Here is a 20,833-nt window from a genome sequence, read left to right on the forward strand (position 1 = left end):
GCAACCAGCTGGAGACTCGTGCTTGAGCTAAGCATGATTTTTAAAATTATCTATATTTATTAGATAGAAACTGCCAGAAATCAAGAGAGTAGGGGGAGAGAGAGGGAGAGGGGAGGGAGAGGGAGAGAGACCTGCAGCCCTGCTTCACCACTTGCAAAGCTTTCCCCTGCAGATGGAGACCGGGGGCTCGAACCCAGGTCCTTGTGCCCTGTAACATGTGCGCTCAACCAGGTGCGCCACCGCCCAGCCCCCTAAGCTTAATTTTTCCATGTAAAATAAACCTTAACATCCTAGTGGGAAAGGAGTAATTTCTTTCCCTGTTTGTCAGCTAAAACATTTATGCTGTTTCATTTAAAGTATAAATGGCATTTTAAAAAAAAATCAAGTTTGGGAGGGCTTGCTGCTTTGCCACATATGGACCCAGGTTTGAGCCCAGCCGCCACCACACTGAGGGAAGCTCTGGTGCTGTGGTCTCTTTTACTCTCTGTCACAACCTAAAATTACATTAAAAACTAAGTTTGAAAAAATCAGTATTGGGGCAAGGAGGGTGGCTCAGAAGGTAGAGTGCATGCCTTCCCTTCATGGTGTCCTGGGCTTGATGCCTGAGACCAAGGTAGGCTGGAGAGACAGCAGAATGGTTACGCAAAAAGACTCAGGCCTGAGGCACCGAGAGTCCCAGATTTAATCCCCAGCACCACCATAAACCAAAGCTGAGCAACGCCCTAGTTAAAAGAAGGAAAAGAAGAGAGGGAGAGAAGGAGGGAGGAGGGAGAAAGGAAGAGAGAGAAGAATGAGTGATGGGTATACTTGGCTATCATGCTCACGGACCGGAGTCTGAGCCCCCACTGTCCGCGAGTGTGCAGGGGCCACTTCACAGGCAGTGAAGCAGGGCTGCAGGTGTTTGTCTCTCTTCCTCTCTGTCTCCCCTCCTCTCCTAATTTATCTCAGTCCCATAAAAAAGGGGGGTCTGGAATGGCCACTGGGATCCATGGATTTGTGGCGTTGTCACTGAGCCCCAGGGACAACTCTGGAGGAAAAAAAAAGAAAGAGAGGAAGAAAGAAAGAGAGGAAGGAAGGAAGGAAGGAAGGAAGGAAGGAAGGAAGGAAGGAAGGAAGGGAGGAAGAGAAAAGAGAGGGTGTCAGGCAGTCATGCCCGTGGTTAAGCGTACACCACGCAAAGCACAACGACCTGACTAAGGATCCCGGTTTGAGCCCCCGGCTCCCCACCTGCAGGGGGGTCGCTTCACAGGCGGTGAAGCAGGTCTGCAGGTGTCTGTCTTCCTCTTCCCCAGTCTGTCTCCCTCCTCTCTCCATTTCTCTCTGTCCTGTCCAACAACAGCAATGGTGACAACAACCAGGGCAACAAAAATGGAAAGAAAAAAAAATGGCCTCCAGGAGCAGTGGATTCGTAGTGCAGGCTCCAAGCCCCAACAATAACCCTGAAGGCAGAGAGAGAGAGAGAGAGAGAGAGATCCAAGGATGGAGACAAATTCTGGTAAAACTGCCTAAATGGTGGAATGGTGCTTTGATATCTCTCTCTCCCTTTCTCTCCCTCCCTCCCTCCCTTCCTCCCTCCCTGTTCCTCCTCTCTGTTTCTCTCACTCAAAAAGCATAAACTTTTCAACTTGGCTTGAAAGATCCTATGTTGGGTCTGCACTCCAGTCTGAAGTTGAAGAATCAGGCTCGTGTAACGTTAGGGTGAAGAGATGGTGTTACAGAATGCATAAGAGCGAAAATGACTCAGCCAGGGCACTGGGTGGGGAGTCTAGAAAGTGCTCAGTCACTCAGCAAATAGGGAGGGGGAGGCAAGGGCCCCCACCCACCTGCGAGGAACAAATGCCAACAGAGAATTTTATGGGCAGACGCTGAGGAGTGTCCGTGACTCCTTGAAGCCAGAGGGGATGGGTGGGCTGTCACTGCTGGGTCCAGAACAGAGAGCAGCCCCCTCTGCTGTCCACCTGACACAGCTGAGCAGGACTGGGACCCCCTGGTCCCTGTAGGAAGGGAGCTTCCTGCCAGGAAGGGCTGCCAGCCAGGGGTTAGGAAAGGAGCTCAGGTCTCACCATGACCAGTGCTGCCGGGGTTTTCCGCTGTGCTGATTCAGCTCTGCTAGGCCGGCCTCCTGTTCAATTTTCCAAAGACAGAAAAGACTGTTGGGATTTTGTCTGTTTGGTGAACCTCAGACCAAAGATGAAGTTTCTTCCAAAGCCCTTTAATTACCTTTTCAAAATTAGGCTTCTTGCGTTGTTTTGTTCTGTTCTGGAGCCCAGGACTCATGCATGTGCAATGTCCTCTCTTCTGGCCTTGAAAAAAATATTCTTTCATTTTTTAAAATATTTATTTATTTAAAAGATAGGAGGAGAGAGAGAAAGAACCAGACATCACTCTGGTACATGTGCTGCCAGGGATTGAACTCAGGACCTCATGCTTGAGAGTCCAGTGCTGTATCCACTGCGCCACCTCCTGGACCACATTCTGGCCACTTTTTTATTCAGATAGAGAAATAAAGCCTCAGAGCTGCCACCACTGTCATGGCACTTCACATGTGGTGCTAGGACTTAAATGTGGGCCTCATATGGCAAGGCACACCCACATAACTCTCTATAGTCCCTAAAATCAGTGTTTTAGGGCAAAAAGACTTTCATTCCTGGAGCTCTGAGGTCTCAGGTGCAAAGCCCAGCTGAACAGTGCTCTGGCACACACACACACACACACACACACACACACACACACACATATATTTCATAAAATAAATAAAATATCTTTAATTTGTTGTCTTAATGCAAAACTATCAGTGAACTAGGGGCATGTAATCAAGGTCAAGATAAAACAGATGAGTAGGGAGTCGGGCGGTAGCGCAGCGGGTTAAGCACACGTGGCGTGATGTGCAAGGACTGGCGTAAGGATCCTGGTTCGAGCCCCCGGCTCCCCACCTGCAGGGGAGTCGCTTCACAGGCGGTGAAGCAGGTCTGCAGGTGTCTGTCTTTCTCTCCTCCTCTCTGTCTTCCCCTCCTCTCTCCATTTCTCTCTGTCCTATCCAACAATGACGACAACAACAATAATAATAACTATAACAATAAAAAACAACAAAAAGTAAAATAAAATAAATATTTTTTAAAAAAAGAAGATGAGTAGCAGTAAGTAAAATAAATAAGATCCCCTTATTTCGCAGGATATAGTTGGCGGCCCCTGACGCACCCATGACTCTCTCAGGGAACAATAGGAAATCTGTCTGTCCACAACATGACTGAGTAATCGAGCTGATATTATGAGAGCAGTTGTGATGCTATTTGTAGTATTGGCATCAGGTATGTATTTAGACATGTAAATATTTGGGTTTTTTTTTAAACTCTCTTTTTTTTTATCTTTATTTACTTATTGGATAGAGACAGCCAGAAATTGAGAGGGAAGAGGGTTATAGAGAGGGACAGAGACAGAGAGACACCTGCAGCCCTGCTTCACCACACGTGAAGCTTTGCCCCTGCAGTTAGGGACTGGGGACTCGAACCTGGGTCCTTGTGCACTGTAACATGTGCGTTGAACCAGGTGCGCCACCACCCGGCCCCTAGACATGTAAATATTTGTATCTGATTTAAAAACAAAACAAAAACAAAAATAACAGTAGTCGGGCAGTAGGTAGCATGGCGGGTTAAGCACACTTGGCGCCAAACACAAGAACTGGCATAAGGATCCCAGTTGCTTCACAGGCGGTGAAGCAGGTCTGCAGGTGTCTGTCTTTCTCTCTTCCTCTCTGTCTTCCCCTCCTCTCTCCATTTCTCTCTGTCCTGTCCCAACAACAACGACAATTATAATAACAACGATAAACAACAAGGGCAACAAAAGGGAAAGTATTTTAAACTTTTTAAAATAAATAAATACTTTCTAATAAAATGGGGAAAATAGAAAAGTCCTCAGTGGTCTACAAAGACAATCTACATATTATTCTGTTGATGAAATAATCCGGTTTGTGGTGCCGTGTCAGGGCAGCCCTAGTCACCTGGTGCTCCTCTCTTGGTTATATGCCCCACTTTGCCCTCAGGGACTTTAAAAGATCTAAAAGATCAAGGAGGCGCCAAGCGGTGGCACACCTGGTTAAGCGCACACATTACAGTGAGCAAGGATCCGGGTTCAATCCCCTGGTCCCCACCTGTAGGGGAAAGCTTCACTAGTGGTGAAGCAGGGCTGCAGGTGTCTCTCTGTCTCTCTCCCGCACTATTTCCCCCTCCTCTCACAATTTCTCTTTGTCTCTATTCAAAAGAAATAAATAAAGATTAAAAAAGAAAAATAAATAAAAAGATCAAGGACTTGGAGCACCTTCTCATATGTAGTTGGCCTTGTTGGATGGCTTCTTTCGTGAATATTCTGTTCAGATTCTCTCCCCATTCTAGAATGGGATCATTTGTTGCTTTTTTGTTGTTGTTGCTGCTGAGTTTGAGGAGTTCTTTACAAATTTTGGTTACTAGCCTCTTGTCTGGTGTAAGGCATGTAAAGATTTTTCTCCCATTCTGTAAGGAGTCTCTTTGTTTGCATAGTGGTTTCTTTTACTGTGCAGAAGTTTTCCAATTTTTTATAGTTTCATTAGCTTATTTTTCTTTTTGTCTTCCTTGCAATTGGATTTGTATCAATGAATATGCTTATAAAATTTAGAAGAAAAAGAGTTCTGTCAATATTTTTCTCTAAGTATTTGATAGTTTCTGGCTTAATATCCAAGTCCTTGATCCATTTGGAGAATTGCAAATAAAGACAACAATGAGATACCACTTCACCACTGTGAGAATGTTGCACATCAGAGAAGGACAGTGACAACAAATGCTGGAGAGGCTGTGGGGACAAAGGAAGCCTCCTGCACTGCTGGTGGGAATGTCAATGGGTCCAACACCTGTGGAGAGCAGTCTGGAGACTCTCAGAAGGCTAGAAGTGGACCTACCCTATGACCCTGCAATTCCTCTCCTGGGGATAGATCCTAAGGAACCCAACACACCCATCCAAAGAGATCTGTGTACACATATGTTCTTAGCAGCACAATGTGTAATAGCCAAAACCTGGAAGCAATCCAGGTTTTCAACAATAGATGAGTGGCTGACCAAATTGTGGTCTAGGTACACAGTGGAATACTACGCAGAAGGGAAAACACAAAAAAGTGCTTGTACAAAGTAAAGTACTCTGGGGGTGGGGTGGGGAAGGGCTTTCAGGTCCTAGTGCTGATGGTGGAGGAGGACCTAGGTGAGGGGTTAGTGTTTTGCAGAAAACTGAAAAATTTTGCACATGTACCAATAAGTGTATCCACTGTTACTTTAAGCCATTAATCTCCCTAATAATTTTTGTTGTTGTTGTTAAATGCAAGAAGAAGAATTAGCAAAACCTTTTAAGGTCCAGTGCAGCCCTAAATGCAGTGACCTTAGAGAGGACAGTGTCACTTTGTACCTTGAGGTTCAGCGCCAAATAATGATAACAAGGGCTGAGTGGTGGCGCACCTGGTGAGCGCACACGGTGAGCGCACACATTATAATTCACAGGGACCCAGGCTCAGGCCTCTAGTCCCCACCTGCAGGGGGAAAGCTTCATGTGTGGTGAAGCAGAGCTGCAGGTGTCTCTGTCTCCCTTCCTCTCTGTCTTCCCCTTCCCTCTTGATATCTGGCTGTCTCTCTCCAGTAAGCAAAGGTAATAAATCATCACCATCATTGAAGTCTACCACATACCTAATCTTGTTCCGTTCCTTTCAGCAGCAGACATGTAAGCACCGTGCAGTCCAGCAGTGCAACTCGTCGACGTTCATTGGAGGGGAAAACTCATCCCAAAGGATATATGTACACCTATGTTTATAGCAACACGACTTACATTAACCAACACATGGACTCGGCTTAAATGTGCATGGAAAGATAATTCAAGCGGGGCTGGGTGATAGCGCAGCGGGTTAAGCGGACATGGCGCAAAGCTCAAGGACCAGCACAAGGATCTGGTTTGAGCCCTGGCTCTCCATCAACAGGGGAGTCACTTCACAAGTGGTGAAGCAGGTCTGCAGGTGTCTGTCTCTCTCTTCTCCTCTCTGTCTTCCCCTCCTCTCTCCATTTCTCTCTGTCCTATCCAACAGCAATAACAACAATAATAACAGTAACTACAACAACAAGGGCAACAAAAGCGAAAAGATGGCCTCCAGGAGCAGTGGATTCATAGTGCAGGCACAGAGCCCCAGCAATAACCCTGGAGACAAAAAAAGAAGAAAGATGAAAGAAAGAAAACTCAATAGAGAAGCTCTGGCAAGCACGCTGACCGAGAATCTACTGTTACTTGAAATGACAAGACCCTGTCTTCTGAGACTTAAATGGATGGAATCTGGGGTGATTATGTTAAGTTATGTTAGGAAGGAAGCAAGGAAGCGAAAGGCTACTGCTGAGTGGTGCTGTTCATATGGAAACTATGAATAACAAGCAAATGAACTGGCCTACGACAAGACCAGCTCTCAGACTCAGTGAAAACCACGATGGTGCTGAGGGTGTCTCTGTGTCTCTCTGTCTCCCTATCCCTCCCAGCTTCTTTCTGTCTATCAAAAACAAATAAATAAATAGATCGTAAGTAATAAAACCCTAGTTAACATTAAAAAACACGTATTATAGAAAAGGGAACATTTCAAGAAGATTCTTCTATATGCATTCTTTAAAATTTACAGTCGGGGGCCAGGCGGTGGCGCACCTGGTTAAGCGCTCACATTACAGTGCACAAGGTCCCTGGCTCAAGCCCCTAGTCCCGCCTGTAGAGGGAAAGCTTCACAAGTGGTGAAGCAGGGCTGCAGGTGTCTCTCTGTCTCTCTCCCTCTCTACCTCCCCCACTCCTCTCAATTTCTCTCTATCTCTATCCAATAATAAACAAACAAACAAGCAAACAAAAAAAGATTTATAGAGTCTTCCTAAGTCCCTATGGTATTTCCAGGGATCATTATATCTGGCAGAGTTGACAGGCAAAAGTAGGAACAGGTCATAAAGGACAGGATAAAAGGGTCAAGTGAAAGGTCAGCAGAGTAACCTCTTCATGGCTAAAGCCAACCGAAACATTTTAGTGGACTTAGGTGAATCATTCTACCTAAAATGGGCCAGGGACTTAGAGAAAGAAAGAAATCCTTATAATGCCCCTTGGACTCAGGGCCTAAACACGTCATAGGCTTGTTCTAATGTTGCATAATTATTTCTGAGAGATGTTAAGACGCTTCAACACTTGGGATGAATTATTTTCAACATCACTGTTACTTGAATTATCTTTGGGTTAAAAAGGAAAAGGAAAAAAAGGTGTGTCATGAGAATAGGAACGCGAGCATGTGAACGTGCAGGCCCAGGCACACACTGCGGCGTGGTGAGGACAGACAGATCCTAGCCTGCAGGGTGCGCTGGCTCCCTGCCCACCTGCCCCGGTGTCTCGGTGGCTCAGCTCATCGAACAAGTGGCAGGTGGCCTAGTTAGCCGAGTCCTCTCGGTTCGTGACTCACGGCTCAGGCTGCCCCACTACTGTTTTTTCTTTTCTTTTTCTATTTTCCCTATGATCCTTTCCTTCTTCCCTCTCCACCCCCCACCACCACTTTGCCTAAGTTCCTTCTCTTTTGTTTTTAGAATAGAAAATATCTGCTATTTAGAAAACTGGGGGTCTGGGTGGTAGCGGGTTAAGCGCACGTGACGCAAAGCGCAGGGACCAGCCGTAAAAATCCTGGTTCGAGCCCGGCTCCCCACCTGCAGGGGAGTCGCTTCACAGGCGGTGAAGCAGGTCTGCAGGTGTCTGTCTTTCTCTCCCCTTCTCTGTCTTCCCCTCCTCTCTCCATTTCTCTCTGCCCTATCCAATAACAACAACAGCTGTAACAATAATAATAACAACCATAACAAGAGCAACAAAATGGGAAAAATAGCCTCCAGGAGCAGTGGATTTGTAACGCTGGCGCTGAGCCTTAGTTATAATCCTGGAGACAAAAAAAAAAAGAAAAAAGAAAAAGAAAACAGAATGATTGATGTTCTGTAACTCTACTGAACTCCTTTAGATCAATGAAAGGGAAAAAATATAATTGCTATAGAAACAATTCTTGTTTTAAGTAAGTTTTAACTATATCTTAATATAGAAAACACTTTATCAGAGTTTAGAATAGTAAACAAAACTGATTTATGAAGTTGGCATATAACTTCAGATTAGGAGAGGTGAAGGACAATTACCAGATAGTTTTGCTCATCTATGGAATATGGATGACTAAAACAACTTGCAGAAAAACAAACAACAAACAACAAACAAACAAAATCTCTGCCTCTTGGGGTTTATGAGAACATGATGGTTCTGAGGGAGGGCACGAGCTTCGGGGGAGGGTGAGACGGTGTATACTGATCAAGCATCATTATGAAATCACACCCGGACATCTTAGTTTTTAAAAAAGATTTCATTCACTTATTAATGAGAAAAACAGGAGAGAGAGAGAAGCAGACATCACTCTGGTACATGTGCTGCCAGGGATTGAACTCGGGACCTCATGCTTGAGAGTCCAGTGCTTTATCCAATGTTCCACCTCCCGGACCTGTCTTATAAATAAATTTTTTAAAATTATCTTTATTCATTGGATAGAGACAGCCAGAAATTGAGAGGGAAGGGGGAGAGAGAGTGGGAGAGAGACAGAGAAAGACCTGCAGCCCTGCTCCATCACTCGCAAACCTTTCCCCCCCGCAGGTGGGGACTGGGGGCTCAAACCTGGGACCTTGCGCATTGTAACATGTGCGCTCAACCAGGTGCACCACCACCCAGCATTGAGTCTTACAGTTTTGTAAAACTGTTAAATCACTAACAAAATAAAAAAAAAAGAAGGGAAAAATTCAGGTTACTATTTTTATACACATGTCAAGACTTTGAGGAACTGTCACCTGCCACATAACTGATCTCCCCCTATCAAGTATGATTCCAGTTTTGTCTTCTATAAATATCTCGCACAAGAGAGACTGGAAGTGGACTCACCGCACCCATTTAATAATGATGTGAACTTGCAACTTGCTGAAAGGACCAGTAAGGAGGTGAACTGAGGAGGTGAAGGTGGCCTGTCTATGAAGAACTTGACTTTCTTCTTCAAGAAGTGCAGGCAGAAATAACATCCCCTGCCTTTGTTAACATCGTTAGTGGCAATGACAGTGTTTTTCAGTCGTAAGGACAAATATTAAGGATGAAGGAGGGTGGGGGGTAGATAGCATAATGTTTATGCAGATAGACTCTCAAGCCTGAGGCTCCAAAGTCCCAGGTTCAATCCCCTACACCACCATAAGCTACAGCTGAACAGTGCTCTGGTAGGAAAATAAAATAAAATAAAATAAAATAAAATAAAATAAAATAAAATAGACTCAGTTTAGAAAAAAAAAGGTAAAGGACAACAAACTGATAGTGCAGTAAAAAGCAGAAAACATGGGAGTCAGGCGGTGGCACAGCGGGTTAACTGCACATGGTGGAAAGCACAAGGACCGACAGAAGGATCCCAGTTCGAGCCCCCGGCTCCCCATCTGCAGGGGGGTCCCTTCACAGGCGGTGAAGCAGGTCTGCAGGTGTCTATCTTTCTCTCCCCCTCTGTCTTCCCCTCCTCTCTCCATTTCTCTCTGTCCTATCCAACAACAACATCGATAACAACTACAATAATAACTACAACAATAAAACAACAAGGGCAACAAAAGGGAATAATATTAAAAATATTAAAAAATTAAAAAAGCAGAAAACAGGGAGCCAGGCGGTGGCACAGAGGGTTAAGTGCACATGGTAGAAAGCGCAAGGACCAGCATAAGGATCCCAGTTTGAGCCCCACCTGCAGGGGAGTCGCTTCACAGGCGGTGAAGCAGGTCTGCAGGTGTCTGTCTTTCTCTCCCCCTCTGTCTTTCCCTCCTCTCTCCATTTATTTCTGTCCTATTCAACAACAATGACAATAACAACAATAATAACGACGATGATAAACAAGGGCAACAAAAGGGAAAATTTTTTTTTTTAAGTTTCTTTAAAAAAAAGTGGAGACCTGGAGTCGGGCCGTAGCGCAGTGGGTTAAGCGCAGGTGGCACAAAGCACAAGGAGCAGCATAAGGATCCCGGTTTGAACCCCGGCTCCCCACCTGCAGGGGAGTCGCTTCACAGGCGGTGAAGCAGGTCTGCAGGTGTCTATCTTTCTCTCCTCCTCTCTGTCTTCCCCTCCTCTCTCCATTTCTCTCTGTCCTATCCAACAACGACAACAACAATAATAACTACAACAATAAAACAACAAGGGCAACAAAAGGGAATAAATAAATAAAATAAATATTAAAAAAAAAGTGGAGACCTATCTGAGACCTTGACAGCCTGCTCATAAGCAGAATCAAGATGCCTTGGAAGCATCTTAGAGAAAACTCTTTTTATTTATTTATTTTGCTTCCAGGGTTATCACTGGGGCTTGGTGTCTGCACTGCAAACCCACCGCTCCTGGCGGCCAATGGAGAGATGAGGGGAAGACAGAGAGGGGAGAGAAAGACAGACACCTGCAGACCTGTTTCACTGCCTGTGAAGCGACCTCACTGCAAGTGGAGAGCCGGGGGCTCGAACTAGAATCCTTATGCTGGTCCTTGCACTTCGCACCACGTGCACTTAACCTGGTGTGCTACCACCTTGCCCCCAAGAAAGCCCTTCATTCCCTCCTCATATAATACAGGAACAACAATAACAGCAGCAGCAACAACGACTCTGAACGTTATTTATAATAACAGGGTCCCTAATGCTCAGCAAATGCCATGTGGTGGGGCAGCTCCTGACATGTGCCAAACTCCTGTGTTCACAACTATTCTCTTTTTTTTTTTTCTGCTTTCTTTACTATTTGTGTGTTTGTTTATGAGAGAACCAGCACATCACTCTGGCACACGTAATGCAAAGGATTGAACTCAGGACCTCATGCTTGAGGGTTCAGTGCTTTATCCACTGCGCCCTCTTTTGGTTGTCCCGACTTTGGAATTTTCCTTGCACCAATAGTAGCTGTAACTCTCTAACCTTTCTCTTGTTTTCAGATTGGTTCATTATGCCTAACTTTTTCCATAGATACTGTTTTCCAGTTCATCTCCACTAATGACAATAACATTAGCAATAACATTTATTTATTTACTGACTTATTTATTTATTTTGGATAGGGTAGAGACAAAGAGAACTCGAGATGGAGGGTGGAGGTAGGAAAGGAGAGAGAGTGAGACACCTGCAGCCCTGCTTCACTGCTTCTGAAGCTTCCCCCGTGCAGATGGGGTCTGGGGGCTTGAACACGGGTCCTTGCACATTGTCACATGTGTGCTCAACTGGGCATGCCACTGTCCTTATCAATCACTTTTGGTTCTTTGAAAGAATAAATAAAATAGATAAACCACAGACTAGACTCACAGAAAGAAAACCAAAGCTATGATTAAAAAAAAAAAAAAAAAAAAAGGAAGTCAGGAGGTAGCACAGCGGGTTAAGCGCGCGTGGCACAAAGCGCAAGGACGGGCGGAAGGATCCCGGTTCGAACCCCGGCTCCCCACCTGCAGGGTCGCTTCACAGGTGGTGAAGCAGGTCTGCAGGTGTCTTGTCTTTCTGTCCCGTCTCTGTCTTCCCCTCCTCTCTCCATTTCTCTCTGTCCTATCCAACAACAATAATAACTACAATAATTAAACAAGAGAAACAAAAGGAAATAAATAAATATTTAAAAAAAAAATCAATCGGGCTGGGCTGTAGCGCAATGGGTTAAGCGCACATGGTGCAAAGCACAAGGATCAGTGCAAGGATACGGGTTGGAGCCCCTAGCTCTCCACCTGCAGGGGGGTTGATTCACCAGCTGTGAAGCAGGTCTGCAGGTGTCTATCTTTCTCTCCCCCTCTCTGCCTTCCCCTCCTCTGTCCATTTCTCTCTGTCCTATCCAACAACAACAGTGACAACAATAACAACAACAACAAGGGCAATTAAAAAAAAAAAAAAAAGGAAAAATATGGCCTCCAGGAGCAGTGGATTCATGGTGCAGGCATTGAAGCCCCAGCGATAACCCTAGAGACAAATAAATAAATAAAGGCAAAATAAAGTAAAGAAATAAACAATCAGGAACAAGAGAGATGAAATTTCATTGAAGATGGGAGAGCAAAGAATGAGATGTGAATATTATGAATATCTCTTTGGGAATAAATCGGACCATCTAGATGAAATGGTCACATTCCTAGAATCATACCACCTGCCAAACTTATCCCAAAAGGAAGTAGATAGCTTAAACAAGCCAATCACTGGTTTAGAAACTGCATTTGTCATCAAAAATCTTCCCAAGAATAAAATCCCAGGCTCAGATGGCTTTCCTAATGAATTCTACAAGACTTTGAAAGAACTAACACCTATTATCAAACTATTCCAGAAAACCGTGGCAGGACAAACACCACCAAACATATTCTATGAGCTGAATAGCACTTTGATCTTCAAAGCAGGAAATAAAACTCTAGACCTCTATCCCCAAGGAACATTTCACAAAGATTCTGAGCAAGATCTTGGCAAGTTGAAGCCAACAACATCTCAAGAGAATAATTCACGAAGACCAAGAGGGAGTCATCCCTGAGAAGCAGGGATGGTTCAACGTCTGCAAATCAACCAATGTTGTCCATCATGTCAACAAAAAGAAAAAGAAAAATCACATGATCATAACAATTGACACTGAAAAAGCATTTGACAAGAGCCAACACCCATTTATGATAAAGACCCTCCAGAAACTGGGAACAGAAGGACCATTCTTCAACATAATAAAGACCATTTACAACAAACACACAACTAACATCATTCTCAACGGGGAAAAGCTTAAAAGTTTCCCCCTAAATTCGATAAAGATTGTCCACTATCACAGACAAGGATGTCCACTATCTCCACTATTATTCAACATAATTCTCGAGGTCTTGGCCACCTCAATCAGACAAGAAAGAGCTATCAAAGGCATACAGATTGGAAAAGAAGAAATCCAACTATCACTATTTGCTGATAATGTGATATTGTAGATATTGTATATTGTGTGTTGATATAGAGAACCCCAAAGACTCCACTAAAAAAAACTACTGGAAATAATTGATTAATTCAGTAAAGCAGCAAGGTACAAAACCAAGACACGGAATCCATGGCATTGCTGTATGCAAACAAGGAACCAGAGGAAAAAGAAATAAAAGACTCAGTCCCATTTAGAATTGAACCTAAAAAGGTAAAATACCTTAGGGTAAAGTTCACGAAGTCGGTGAAGGACATTTACAACAAAAATCTATACGACATGGTTACAAGAAATAGAGATGGGTAAACGGAAGTGGAGGAACATTCCTTGATCCTGGATTGGAGGAATAAACATCATTCTCTAAATGGCCATTCTACCACAAGCAATCTACAGTTTGAATGCAATCCCTGTCAAAATTGCAATGGCAATTAAAAAAAAAATTCCCTTTTATTGCCCTTGTTTATTGTCATTGTTATTGTTGTTGTTGCTATTGTTGTCAGATAGGACAGAGAGCAATAGAGAGAGGACTGGAAGACACAGAGGGAGATAGAAAGACAGACACCTGCACACCTGCTTAACTGCTTATGAAGCGACTTCCCTGCAGGTGGGGAGTGGGAGGCTCAAACCAGGATGTTCAAGCTGGTCCTTGCGCTTTGTGCATGGGTTAGCTGTAAGTGTGTCCAAGGTGAGCCCAGGCCCTGCAATGGCCACAGAGGCTGGGTAGGAGCACAGAGGCTTGGTAGGAGCACAGAGGCTGGGTAGGAGCACAGAGGCTGGGTAGGAGCACAGAGGCTGGGTAGGAGCACAGAGGCTGGGTAGGTGCACAGAGGCTGGGTAGGAGCCCAGAGGCTGGGTAGGAGCACAGAGGCTGGGTAGGAGCAAAGAGGCTGGGTAGGAGCCCAGAGGCTGGGTAGGAGCACAGAGGCTGGGTAGGAGCACAGAGGCTGGGTTAGGAGCACAGAGGCTGGGTTAGGAGCACAGAGGCTGGGTTAGGAGCACAGAGGCTGGGTAGGAGCACAGAGGCTGGGTTAGGAGCACAGAGCCTGGTTAGGAGCACAGAGGCTGGGTAGGAGCACAGAGGCTGGGTAGGAGCACAGAGGCTGGGTAGGAGCACAGAGGCTGCGTAGGAGCACAGAGGCTGGGTTAGGAGCACAGAGGCTGGGTAGGAGCACAGAGGCTGGGTTAGGAGCACAGAGGCTGGGTAGGAGCACAGAGGCTGGGTAGGAGCACAGAGGCTGGGTAGGAGCACAGAGGCTGGGTAGGAACACAGAGGCTGGGTAGGAGCACAGAGGCTGGGTTAGGAGAACAGAGGCTGGGTTGGAGCACAGAGGCTGGGTAGGAGCACAGAGGCTGGGTAGGAGCACAGAGGCTGGTTAGGAGCACAGAGGTTGGGTTAGGAGCACAGAGGCTGGGTTAGGAGAACAGAGGCTGGGTAGGAGCCCAGAGGTTGGGTTAGGAGCACAGAGGCTGGGTAGGAGCACAGAGGCTGGGTAGGAGCACAGAGGTTGGGTAGGAGCACAGAGGCTGGGTAGGAGCACAGAGGTTGGGTTAGGAGCACAGAGGCTGGGTAGGAGCACAGAGGCTGGGTTGGAGCACAGAGGTTGGGTTAGGAGCACAGAGGATGGGTAGGAGCACAGAGGCTGGGTAGGAGCACAGAGGCTGGGTAGGAGCACAGAGGCTGGGTAGGAGCACAGAGGCTGGGTTAGGAGCACAGAGGCTGGGTAGGAGCACAGAGGTTGGGTTAGGAGCACAGAAGATGGGTAGGAGCACAGAGGCTGGGTAGGAGCACAGAGGCTGGGTAGGAGCACAGAGGCTGGGTAGGTGCACAGAGGTTGGGTTAGGAGCACAGAGGCTGGGTAGGAGCACAGAGGCTGGGTTGGATCACAGAGGTTGGGTTAGGAGCACAGAGGTTGGGTAGGAGCACAGAGGCTGGGTAGGAGCACAGAGGTTGTGTTAGGAGCACAGAGGCTGAGTAGGAGCACAGAGGCTGGTTTGGAGCACAGAGGTTGGGTTAGGAGCACAGAGGCTGGGTAGGAGCACAGAGGCTGGGTAGGAGCACAGAGGCTGGGTAGGAGCACAGAGGCTGGGTTGGAGCACAGAGGCTGGGTAGGAGCACAGAGGCTGGGTAGGAGCACAGAGGCTGGGTAGGAGCACAGAGGCTGGGTAGGAGCACAGAGGCTGGGTAGGAGCACAGAGGCTGGGTAGGAGCACAGAGGCTGGGTAGGAGCATAGAGGCTGGGTTAGGAGCACAGAGGCTGGGTAGGAACACAGAGGCTGGTTTGGAGCACAGAGGTTGGGTTAGGAGCACAGAGGCTGGGTAGGAGCACAGAGGCTGGGTAGGAGCACAGAGGCTGGGTAGGAGCACAGAGGCTGGGTTGGAGCACAGAGGCTGGGTAGGAGCACAGAGGCTGCGTAGGAGCACAGAGGCTGGATAGGAGCACAGAGGCTGGGTAGGAGCACAGAGGCTGGGTAGGAGCACAGAGGCTGGGTAGCAGCACAGAGGCTGGGTAGGAGCATAGAGGCTGGGTTGGAGCACAGAGGTTGTGTTAGGAGCATAGAGGCTGGGTAGGAGCACAGAGGCTGGGTAGGAGCACAGAGGCTGGGTAGGAGCATAGAGGCTGAGTAGGAGCACAGAGGCTGGGTAGGAGCATAGAGGCCGAGTAGGAGCACAGAGGCCGGGTTGGAACACAGAGGTTGGGTAGGAGCACAGAGACTGTGTAAGGAGCACAGAGGCTTGCTAGGAGCATAGAGGCTGGGTAGGAGCACAGAACCGGGTTGGAACACAGAGGCTGGGTAGGAGCACAGAGGCTGGGTAGGAGCACAGAGGCTGGGTAGGAGCACAGAGGCTGGGTAGGAGCACAGAGGCTGGGGAGGTGCACAGAAGCTGGGTTAGGAGCACAGAGGCTGGGATGGAGCACAGAGGCTGGGTAAGGAGCACAGAGGCTGGGTAGGAGCACAGAGGCCGGGTAGGAGCACAGAGGCCGGGTTGGAACACAGAGGTTGGGTAGGAGCACAGAGACTGGGGAGGTGCACAGAAGCTGGGTTAGGAGCACAGAGGCTGGGTAAGGAGCACAGAGGCTGGGTAAGGAGCACAGAGGTTGGGTAGGAGCACAGAGGCTGGGGAGGTGCACAGAAGCTGGGTTAGGAGCACAGAGGCTGGGTAAGGAGCACAGAAGCTGTGTAGGAGCACAGCGGCTGGGGAGGTGCACAGAGGCTGGGTTAGGAGCACAGAGGCTGGGTAAGGAGCACAGAGGCTGAGTAGGAGCACAGAGGCTGGGGAGGTGCACAGAGGTTGGGTTAGGAGCACAGAGCCTGGGTAGGAGCACAGAGGCTGGGTAGGAGCTCAGAGGCTGGGTAGGAGCACAGAGGCTGGGTAGGAGCACAGAGGCTGGGTAGGAGCGCAGAGGCTGGGGAGGAGCACAGAGGCTAGGGAGGTGCACAGTGGCTGGGTAGGAGCACAGAGGCTAGGTAGGAGCACAGAGGCTGGGTAGGAGCACAGCGGCTGCGTAGGAGCACAGAGGCTGGGTAGGAGCACAGAGGCTGGGTAGGAGCACAGCGGCTGGGTAGGAGCACAGCGGCTGGGTAGGTGCACAGAGGCTGGGTAGGAGCACAGAGGCTGGGTAGGAGCACAGAGTCTGGGTTAGGAGCACAGAGGCTGGGTAGGAGCACAGAGGCTGGGTTAGGAGTACAGAGGCTGGGTAGGAGCACAGAGGCTGGGTTAGGAGCACAGAGGCTGGGTTAGGAGCACAGAGGCTGGGTAGGTGCACAGAGGCTGGGTAGGAGCACAGAGGCTGGGTAGGAACACAGAGGCTGGGTAGGTGCACAGAGGCTGGGTTAGGAGCACAGAGGCTGGGTAAGGAGCACAGAGGCTGGGTAGGAACTCAGAGGCTGGGTAGGAGCACAGAGGCTGGGTAGGAGCACAGAGGCTGGGTAGGAGCGCAGAGGCTGGGGAGGAGCACAGAGGCTAGGGAGGTGCACAGTGGCTGGGTAGGAGCACAGAGGCTAGGTAGGAGCACAGAGGCTGGGTAGGAGCACAGCGGCTGCGTAGGAGCACAGAGGCTGGGTAGGAGCACAGAGGCTGGGTAGGAGCACAGCGGCTGGGTAGGAGCACAGCGGCTGGGTAGGTGCACAGAGGCTGGGTAGGAGCACAGAGGCTGGGTAGGAGCACAGAGTCTGGGTTAGGAGCACAGAGGCTGGGTAGGAGCACAGAGGCTGGGTTAGGAGTACAGAGGCTGGGTAGGAGCACAGAGGCTGGGTTAGGAGCACAGAGGCTGGGTTAGGAGCACAGAGGCTGGGTAGGTGCACAGAGGCTGGGTAGGAGCACAGAGGCTGGGTAGGAACACAGAGGCTGGGTAGGAGCACAGAGGCTGGGTAGGAGCACAGATGTTGGGTTAGGAGCACAGAGGCTGGGTAAGGAGCACAGAGGCTGGGTAGGAGCACAGAGGCTGGGTTAGGAGCACCTAGGCCGGGTTGGAGCACAGAGGCTGGGTAGGAGCACAGAGGCTGGGTTAGGAGCACAGAGGCTGGGTTAGGAGCACAGAGGCCGGGTAGGTGCACAGAGGCTGGGTAGGAGCACAGAGGCTGGGTTAGGAGCACAGAGGCTGGGTTAGGAGCACAGAGGCTGGGTTAGGAGCACAGAGGCTGGGTAGGAGCACAGAGGCTGGGTTAGGAGCACAGAGGCTGGGTTAGGAGCACAGAGGCTGGGTAGGTGCACAGAGGCTGGGTAGGAGCACAGAGGCTGGGTTAGGAGCACAGAGGCTGGGTTGGAGCACAGAGGCTGGGTAGGAGCACAGAGGCTGGGTAGGAGCACAGAGGCTGGGTTAGGAGCACAGAGGTTGGGTTAGGAGCACAGAGGCTGGGTAGGAGCACTGAGGCTGGGTAAGGAGCACAGATGCTGGGTAAGGAGCACAGAGGCTGGGCAGGAGCACAGAGGCTGGGTAGGAGCACAGAGGCTGGGTAGGAGCACAGAGGCTGGGTTGGAGCACAGAGGCTGGGGAGGAGCACTGAGGCTGGGTAAGGAGCATAGAGGCTGGGTAAGGAGCACAGAGGCTGGGTAGGAGCACAGAGGCTGGGTAGGAGCACAGAGGCTGGGTAGGAGCACAGAGGCTGGGTTAGGAGCAGAGAGGTTGGGTTAGGAGCACAGAGGATAGGTAGGAGCACTGAGGCTGGGTAAGGAACACAGAGGCTGGGTAAGGAGCACAGAGGCTGGGTAGGAGCACAGAGGCTGGGTAGGAGCACAGAGGCTGGGTAGGAGCACAGAGGCTGGGTAGGAGCACTGAGGCTGGGTAAGGAGCATAGAGGCTGGGTAAGGAGCACAGAGGCTGGGTAGGAGCACAGAGGCTGGGTAGGAGCACAGACGTTGGGTTAGGAGCACAGAGGCTAGGTTAGGAGCACAGAGGCTGGGTAGGAGCACAGAGGCTGGGTAGGAGCACAAAGGCCGGGTTGGAGCACAGAGGTTGGGTTAGGAGCACAGAGGCTGGGTAGGAGCACAGAGGCTGGGTAGGAGCACAGAGGCTGGGTAGGAGCACAGAGGCTGGGTAAGGAGCATAGAGGCTGGGTAGGAGCACAGAGGCTGGGTTAGGAGCAAAGAGGCTGGGTAAGGAGCATAGAGGCTGGGTGGAGCACAGAGGCTGGGTAGGAGCACAGAGGTTGGGTAGGAGCACAGAGGCTGGTTAGGAGCACAGAGGCTGGGTAGGAGCACAGAGACTGGGTAGGAGCACAGAGGCTGGGTAGGAGCACAGAGGCTGGGTAGGAGCACAGAGGCTGGGTAGGAGCATAGACGCTGGGTAGGAGCACAGAGGCTGAGTAGGAGCACAGAGGCTGGGTAGGAGCACAGAGGCTGGGTAGGAGCACAGAGGTTGGGTTAGGAGCACAGAGGTTGGGTTAGGAGCACAGAGGCCGGGTAGGAGCATAGAGGCCGGGTTGGAGCACAGAGGTTGGTTTAGGAGCACAGAGGCTGGGGAGGTGCACAGAGGTTGGGTTTGGAGCACAGAGCCTGGGTAGGAGCACAGAGGCTGGGTAGGAGCACAGAGGCTGGGTAGGAGCACAGAGGTTGGGTTAGGAGCACAGAGGCTGGTTTATGAGCACAGAGGCTGGGTAGGAGCACAGAGGCTGGGTAGGAGCACAGAGGCCTGGTTGGAGCACAGAGGTTGGGTTAGGAGCACAGAGGCTGGGTAGGAGCACAGAGGTTGGGTTAGGAGCACAGAGGCTGGGTAGGAGCACAGAGGCTGGGTAGGAGCATAGAGGCTGGGTAGGAGCACAGAGGCTGGGTTAGGAGCACAGAGGCTGGGTTAGGAGCACAGAGGCTGGGTAGGAGCATAGAGGTTGGGTTAGGAGTACAGAGGCTGGGTTAGGAGCACAGAGGCTGGGTTGGAGCACAGAGGTTGGGTTAGGAGCACAGAGGCTGGGTGGGAGCACAGAGGCTGGGTAGGAGCATAGAGGTTGGGTTAGGAGCACAGAGGCTGGGTAGGAACACAGAGGCTGGTTTGGAGCACAGAGGTTGGGGTTAGGAGCACAGAGGCTGGGTAGGAGCACAGAGGCTGGGTAGGAGCACAGAGGCTGGGTAGGAGCACAGAGGCTGGGTTGGAGCACAGAGGCTGGGTAGGAGCACAGAGGCTGGGTTAGGAGCACAGAGGCTGGGTAGGAGCACAGAGGCTGGGTAGGAGCACAGAGGCTGTGTAGGAGCACAGAGGCTGTGTAGGAGCATAGAGGCTGGGTTGGAGCACAGAGGTTGGGTTAGGAGCACAGAGGCTGGGTAGGAGCACAGAGGCTGGGTAGGAGCATAGAGGCTGAGTAGGAGCACAGAGGCTGGGTAGGAGCATAGAGGCTTAGTAGGAGCACAGAGGCCGGGTTGGAACACAGAGGTTGGGTAGGAGCTCAGAGGCTGGGTAGGAGCACAGAGGTTGTGTAAGGAGCACAGAGGCTGGCTAGGAGCATAGAGGCTGGGTAGGAGCACAGAGGCCGGGTTGGAACACAGAGGCTTGGTAGGAGCACAGAGGCTGGGGAGGTGCACAGAAGCTGGGTTAGGAGCACAGAGGCTGGGATGGAGCACAGAGGCTGGGTAAGGAGCACAGAGGCCGGGTAGGAGCACAGAGGCCGGGTAGGAGCACAGAGGCCGGGTTGGAACACAGAGGTTGGGTAGGAGCACAGAGGCTGGGGAGGTTCACAGAAGCTGGGTTAGGAGCACAGAGGCTGGGTAAGGAGCATAGAGGTTGGGTAGGAGCACAGAGGCTGGGGAGGTGCAGAGATGCTGGGTTAGGATCACAGAGGCTGGGTAAGGAGCACAGAGGCTGTGTAGGAGCACAGAGGCTGGGGAGGTGCACAGAGGCTGGGTTAGGAGCACAGAGGCTGGGTAAGGAGCACAGAGGCTGGGTAGGAGCACAGAGGCTGGGGAGGTGCACAGAGGTTGGGTTTGGAGCACAGAGCCTGGGTAGGAGCACAGAGGCTGGGTAGGAGCTCAGAGGCCGGGTAGGAGCACAGAGGCTGGGTAGGAGCACAGAGGCTGGGTAGGAGCGCAGAGGCTGGGTAGGAGCGCAGAGGCTGGGGAGGTGCACAGAGGCTGGGTAGGAGCACAGAGGCTGGGTAGGAGCACAGAGGCTGGGTAGGAGCACAGCGGCTGGGTAGGAGCACAGAGGCTGGGTAGGTGCACAGAGGCTGGGTAGGAGCACAGAGGCTGGGTAGGAGCACAGAGGCTGGGTTAGGAGCACAGAGGCTGGGTTAGGAGCACAGAGGCTGGGTAGGAGCACAGAGGCTGGGTTAGGAGCACAGAGGCTGGGTAGGAGCACAGAGGCTGGGTTAGGAGCACAGAGGCTGGGTAGGAGCACAGAGGCTGGGTAAGGAGCATAGAGGCTGGGTA

This window comes from Erinaceus europaeus, chromosome 18 (assembly GCF_950295315.1).
Source record: "Erinaceus europaeus chromosome 18, mEriEur2.1, whole genome shotgun sequence".
Lineage (NCBI taxonomy): Eukaryota > Metazoa > Chordata > Mammalia > Eulipotyphla > Erinaceidae > Erinaceus > Erinaceus europaeus.